Here is a 6,103-nt window from a genome sequence, read left to right as displayed (position 1 = left end):
GAGAAGCTCGTAGTTAAAGAGACACTGGACTTCTATATGACCGTCATTCATTGTGCTGGTATCAGACATTTCAGGCTGGGTAGAGGCTGGTCGTATGTTCTCCTATGGCAGTGCTCTCCAAACTGTGGCCCTCCAGCTGTTGCAAGACTACACCTCACAGCCATGGGTTGTCTGAGCATGCTGGGAGTTGTAGTTTCGCAACATCTGGAGGGCTACAGTTTTGAGAGCACTGGACCAAAGCTACCTCATATCCCATCCTCATATCCTGTCCTCCTATCCTGTCCTCCTATCCTGTCCTCATATCCCATCCTCATACCCAATCCTCCCATCCCATACTCATATGCTGACCTCATATGCCAGCCTCATATCCGCTCTTCATATCCTGTCCTCATATTCCATCTTCATATCCCGTACTTATATCCCATCCTCATATCTTGTCCTCATATCCTGTCCTCCTATCCTGTCCTCATATCCCGACCTCAGATTCCATACTCATATGCCAACCTTATATCCCATCCTCATATCCCATCCTCATATCTTATCCTCATATTTCGTCCTCATATCCCGTCCTCATATCCCATCCTCATATCCTGACCTCATATCCCATCCTCATATCCCGTCCTCATATCCTGTCCTCATATCCCATCCTCATATCTTATCCTCATTTCCCGTCCTCATATACCAACTTCATATGCTCTCCTCATATCTCGTCCTCATATTTCCTCCTCATATCCTGTCCTCATATCCCGTCCTCATGTTCCATCCTCATATCCCGTCCTCATATCCTGACCTCATATCCCATCCTCATATCCCGTCCTCATATCCTGACCTCATATCCCATCCTCATATCCCGTCCTCATATCCTGACCTCATATCCCATCCTCATATCCCGTCCTCATATCCTGTCCTCATATCCCATCCTCATATCTTATCCTCATTTCCCGTCCTCATATACCAACTTCATATGCTCTCCTCATATCTCGTCCTCATATTTCCTCCTCATATCCTGTCCTCATATCCCGTCCTCATGTTCCATCCTCAAATCCCGTCCTCATATCCCGTCCTCATATTTCGTCCTCATATCCTGTCCTCATATCCCGTCCTCATATCCCGTCCTCATATCCCGTCCTCATATCCCGTCCTCATATCACAACTTCATATCCCGACCTCATATCTCGTCCTCATATTTCATCCTCATATCCCGTCCTCATATCCCGTCCTCATATCCAATCCTCATATCATGACCTCATAACTTGTCCTCATATCCCGATTACACGAATACACAACGAATATAACGAATATGCAAAATTTGCAAATATAGGACGAATATTCGTCCATATATTCACAAAATATTGCAAATTTGAATATGGCCCCTGCCGCTCATCACTACTCATATCTCACCTCATATCCCATGTAGTAGTACAAACACTAATCTAGCCTCCCCGGCCACCGTCAGACACCCGCAGCCGGGGAACTACTACTCCCATCATGGAAACAATTCTGTTCCATGATGGGAGTAGTAGTATTCCCGGCTGTGGGAGTCTGTAGGCAGAGGTGTTAAAACGGCCGTACATGACGGACGTTGTAACGGGTCTTAACGGGGGCGTTATTTTGACGGACGTTATTCATCCGTTATTATACGTCCGTTTTTACACAGAAAACGAATGTTTAATGACGGATGAATACTCATAGGGGGAGATTTATCAAAACCTGTGTAGAGGAAGAGCGGTGCAGTTGCCCATAGCAACCAATCAGATCGCTTCTTTCATTTTTAAAGAGGCCTGTGAAAAATGAAAGAAGCGATCTGATTGGTTGCTATGGGCAACTGCACCACTCTTCCTCTGCACAGGTTCTGATAAATCTCCCCCATAGTGTGAAAGGAGCCTTATGATGATCACGTAGCCTTCATGTTAAAGGTGACAGCTCCTTGTGAGGAGAAGTCATCTGGAACCTCTCGAGCCATGAGGAGCCGCAGCCGCTTTGTTTATTGAATGTAAATTCCCAACAGTAATTGGAAGGAAAGTGGAACATCCTGTCCGGTGACAGCCAGGTATGAGCAGCACCGCCAACAGATAGCTCCGGGCCTGTCAACATACTCCATATCCAAAAAATATATATACTACATGTTACCCCACATCATACTGCAGTGTTTCCCAACCAGGGTGCCTCCAGCTGTTGCAAAACTACAACTCCCAGCATGCCCGGACAGCCAAAGGCTGTCCGGGCATGCTGGGCGTTGTAGTTTTGCAACAGCTGGAGGCCCCATGGTTGAGAAACACTGTCATACTGACTAAACAGACCAGTCCCTTTAACCCCTGTGGTTTTACACACCTAGGGGGAGATTTATCGCAACCTGTGCAGAGGAAAAGGTACCCAGTTGCCCATAGCAACCAATCGGATCGCTTCTTTCATTTTTCACAGGCCTTCCTAAAAATGAAAGAAGGAAGCTGATTGGTTGCTATGGGCAACTGGGCAAGTTTTTTCCTATCCACTGGTTTTGATAAATCTCCTCCCCCTAAGGGTGCGTTCACACTGCGGAATCTCCACTCGCTGAATTCTGCTTTGGCGCTGGGGCCGCGGGGCACTTCGCCATCACCATTGTTGGCTATGCAGTGCTCGCGGAATCCGCGCAAAGAATTAACACTTTCTTTCTTTGCGCGGAACAATTTCAGTGGCGGAATTGTCCTCCGCGGAAATTCCGCAGTGTGAATGGGTCTCGCGGAGACCCATTCACACTAATGTTAAGTTCACACTGCGGAATTCCGTTCGTGAATTCTGCGGGAATTCCGTAGTGTGAATGGATCCTAAGGCTTAAAGTGTACCTGTCATATCACAGAAAATAATGCTTCTATATGTTACTCACTAGGTCACACTGATGCTTTACATGTCTTTTTTATGTGTCTAGCTTCTGTATTTGGCTCACAAATCCCTCTGTTCTGCTGCTCACTCATTCTGACATCCAATGCTCAGGAAAGGGTGTGTCTGGGGCAAGCACTGAGCCCGCCCTCACTCACCATGCGTTCACTTCCTCCCTGAGTCTGCTGTGCTGGGTCTCTTCATCCAATCACTGCAGGCTGCTCTGTAAACCCCTCCTTTCTGTTTTCATGCTGCAGTCTGACAGGACAGGAGTGAGAACAGAGGAATTCTAGTCCCGCCCTCAGTTCCTGAACTTTGTCCCAGTCTGTGCGTCAGCTGGGAGAAAGATGATGCTGCAGCCGGACAGGATTATGTTCTGAATGATATGGGTGAACGCAATGTGTGAACACAGCCTCAGGGAAGGTAAATAACTATTATGAATCCTGATCCCATAGAGATAGCAGCAGCAGTATACAGAGAGAGCTGGGGGGAGGTGCTTAACTACTATATATCCTTATCCCATAGAGATAGCAGCAGTATACAGATAGAGCTGGAGAGGATGTGTATAACTGCTATATATCCTGATCCCATGAAGATAGCAGCAGCAGTATACAGATAAAGGTGGAAGGGGAGGCGCATAAATACTATATATCCTTATCCCATAGAGATAGCAGCAGTATACAGATAGAGCTGGAGGGGAGGCATATAACTACTATTTATATATATATATATATATATATATATATATATATATATATACATATTGATCCCATAAAGATAGCAGCAATATACAGATAGAGCTGGAGAAGAGGTGTATAACTATTATATTTCCTGATTCCATATAGGTAACAGCAGTATACAGATAGAGCTGTAGGGGAGGTATATAACTACTATATATCCTGATCCCATAAAGATAGCAGTAACATTATACATATAGAGCTGGAGAGAAGGTGTATAACCTCTATATATCCTGATCCCATAGAGATGGCAGCAGTATACAGATAGAGCTTGAGAGGAGGTGTATAACTTCTATGTATCCTGATCCCATAAAGATAGCAGCAGTATACAGATAGAGCTTTGAGGGGGAGTGACTTTGAGCTGCTAGGAGGGGATTTGATAGGTGATGATGTCATCCTCTATTTCACAGGAAGTCAGCTGACCTAAGACTGACCACTTACTCTGACACATTAAGCCATGCAATTTACAGTGGGTCAGACCGGTAATCACATGACCCAGTTACACGAATGAAGCGCATGGATGCAGCTGTGCTGGAATAAAACAAACGGCGTTGTAGGACTGGTCATGGAGCACGATATGAGGTGGGTTGGAGGGTTAAGATGTGGAAGATGTGGTAATATGTGGTAAGAATAATTCTATACCAATATGGATTTAGGTGCTCTTCAGGGTTTGTGAAAAGCTGGGTAGCACACCATTGTCTATAATGATTGGCTGTCACCTTATTTAAGGGGAAAATGCTCTTTAACTTACTTGTATGCCTTATAGTGTGTATTTCCTAATATATTATATATACATATATATATATATATATATATATATATATATATATATATATATATTTATATATATATATATATATATATATATATATATATATATATATATATATATAATTTGTAGCAGGCATGGGTGCATTGTAGGACTCTCCTCACACAATGCTGACTGTATAGTATTTGCATAATAAGTAGCTGTGAGCTGTATACAGTGCGGAGATTTACAGCGCGGCGCCTCCTCTTTCATCCAGAGACAAAGCAATTTTCCCCTTGATTACCCGACCAGCTGCTGCTAATTGTCCTTATTATTCCCCAGGAAGATGCATTCAGATAGAAACGGGGAAAAAACGACAGGAACGAGATGTGTACGGCGGCCATTGTGCAGATAACTCTGTAGTCACCATAGTGAGCTAAATGCAGTTCACTCGAATTTGGGTCATGTAGCCGCAGTTCATTCGTATGAGGCTTATTTGGCAACATTTTTTTTGTAAACTTTCGAAAACAAAATCCTGTCAAGGAAAAGTAGATTGGCAGTCCGAAACTTAGTAGGGTCACGCATCGCAAATACTGTAAGCGGGAAACACACTGGGTATTCTCCTATGAGCAGACACACAGGGCATTCTCCTATGAGCAGACACACAGGGCTACCACTGACCAGCGTTCTGAACTAAATGTTCCGAAAGCTGTTTTTACGCTGAGGGGGTCGGCCACGCCCCTCGGGATGTTATAGCCACGCCTCCTCAATGCAAGTCTATGGGAGGGGGCGTGACGGCCGTCACGCCCCCTCCCATTGACTTGCATTGAGGGGGTGTGACCATGATGTCACAAGGGGCGTGGCCAACCCCCTTAGCGTGAAAACAGCTTTCGGAACATTTAGTTCAGAACGCTGGCCAGTGGTAGCCCCCGCGATCAGACATCGTATCCCCTATCCTTTGTATAGGGGAGAAGATGTCTAGGGGCAGAGTACCCCTTTAAAGTTGCCAAACGTCAGCCTCGAAACCTTGATGACTTGAAGATCTGCAGAAGAGTGGGACAAAATCCTCCTGAGATGTGAGAAAACCTGGTGGAGATTACATGAAACATCTGACCTCTGTCATCGCCAACATGGGTTTTGTCACCAAGTATTTAGTCCTGTTCTGCAAAGGGGGTCAAATACTTATTTCCCTGAGTAAAATGCAAATCAATTCATAACTTATGTGGAAATGTATTGTTCTGGATTTTTTGTTGTTATTCTGTCTCTCACTGTTCAAATAAACCGACTATTAATATTATAGACCGATCATTTCTTTGTCAGGGGGCAAATGTTCAAAATCGGCAGGGGATCAAATAATTCTTTCCCTTCCTGTAGGAGTCACCCCTGGTGTGGGCAGTAGTATAGGTTCAATAGTAATAATAATGACATAGTACCAATGGAGTAGGTGGTGGATGGCGGATACAAGGCCTACTCACTTACATGCAGAGAGTCCATTCAGTTCCACTATGGATTCCATCAACTATTTATACTATAAAAATAAAAAATAAACATAATTTTCTCCATCCAGGGAACGGAAATGACATCACACAAGTCACACACAAGACACATAAGTAAAGTGTAAGTGTCAATTTTCTTAGAATTGTACTTCCTGGGTGTGTGTGTCAGATTTCCTGGAAGATAGCGGTGAACAGAACATACCGAAAAAAAAATAGCACTTGTTATCTCTAGTAAAAGGCCAGGCTGACAAACTTTTATTCTTTTA

The 6,103-nt window shown here is 44.2% G+C and overlaps 1 long non-coding RNA gene across 1 annotated transcript; it reads left to right on the top strand.

Moving 5' to 3' along the window:
- The first annotated feature begins 1,894 nt into the window (after positions 1 to 1,894).
- LOC130274426 (uncharacterized) lies at positions 1,895 to 5,011 on the top strand. Its single transcript, XR_008844367.1, has 3 exons — positions 1,895 to 2,050; positions 4,004 to 4,175; positions 4,684 to 5,011. It is a non-coding gene; the product is annotated as an uncharacterized LOC130274426 (long non-coding RNA).
- The last annotated feature ends 1,092 nt before the right edge of the window (positions 5,012 to 6,103 follow it).

This window comes from Hyla sarda, chromosome 5, assembly GCF_029499605.1.
Source record: "Hyla sarda isolate aHylSar1 chromosome 5, aHylSar1.hap1, whole genome shotgun sequence".
In the NCBI taxonomy this organism is placed as follows: domain Eukaryota; kingdom Metazoa; phylum Chordata; class Amphibia; order Anura; family Hylidae; genus Hyla; species Hyla sarda.
The sequence above is the reverse complement of the archived record's forward strand: the minus strand, read 5'-3'. Positions and strand labels throughout refer to the sequence as shown.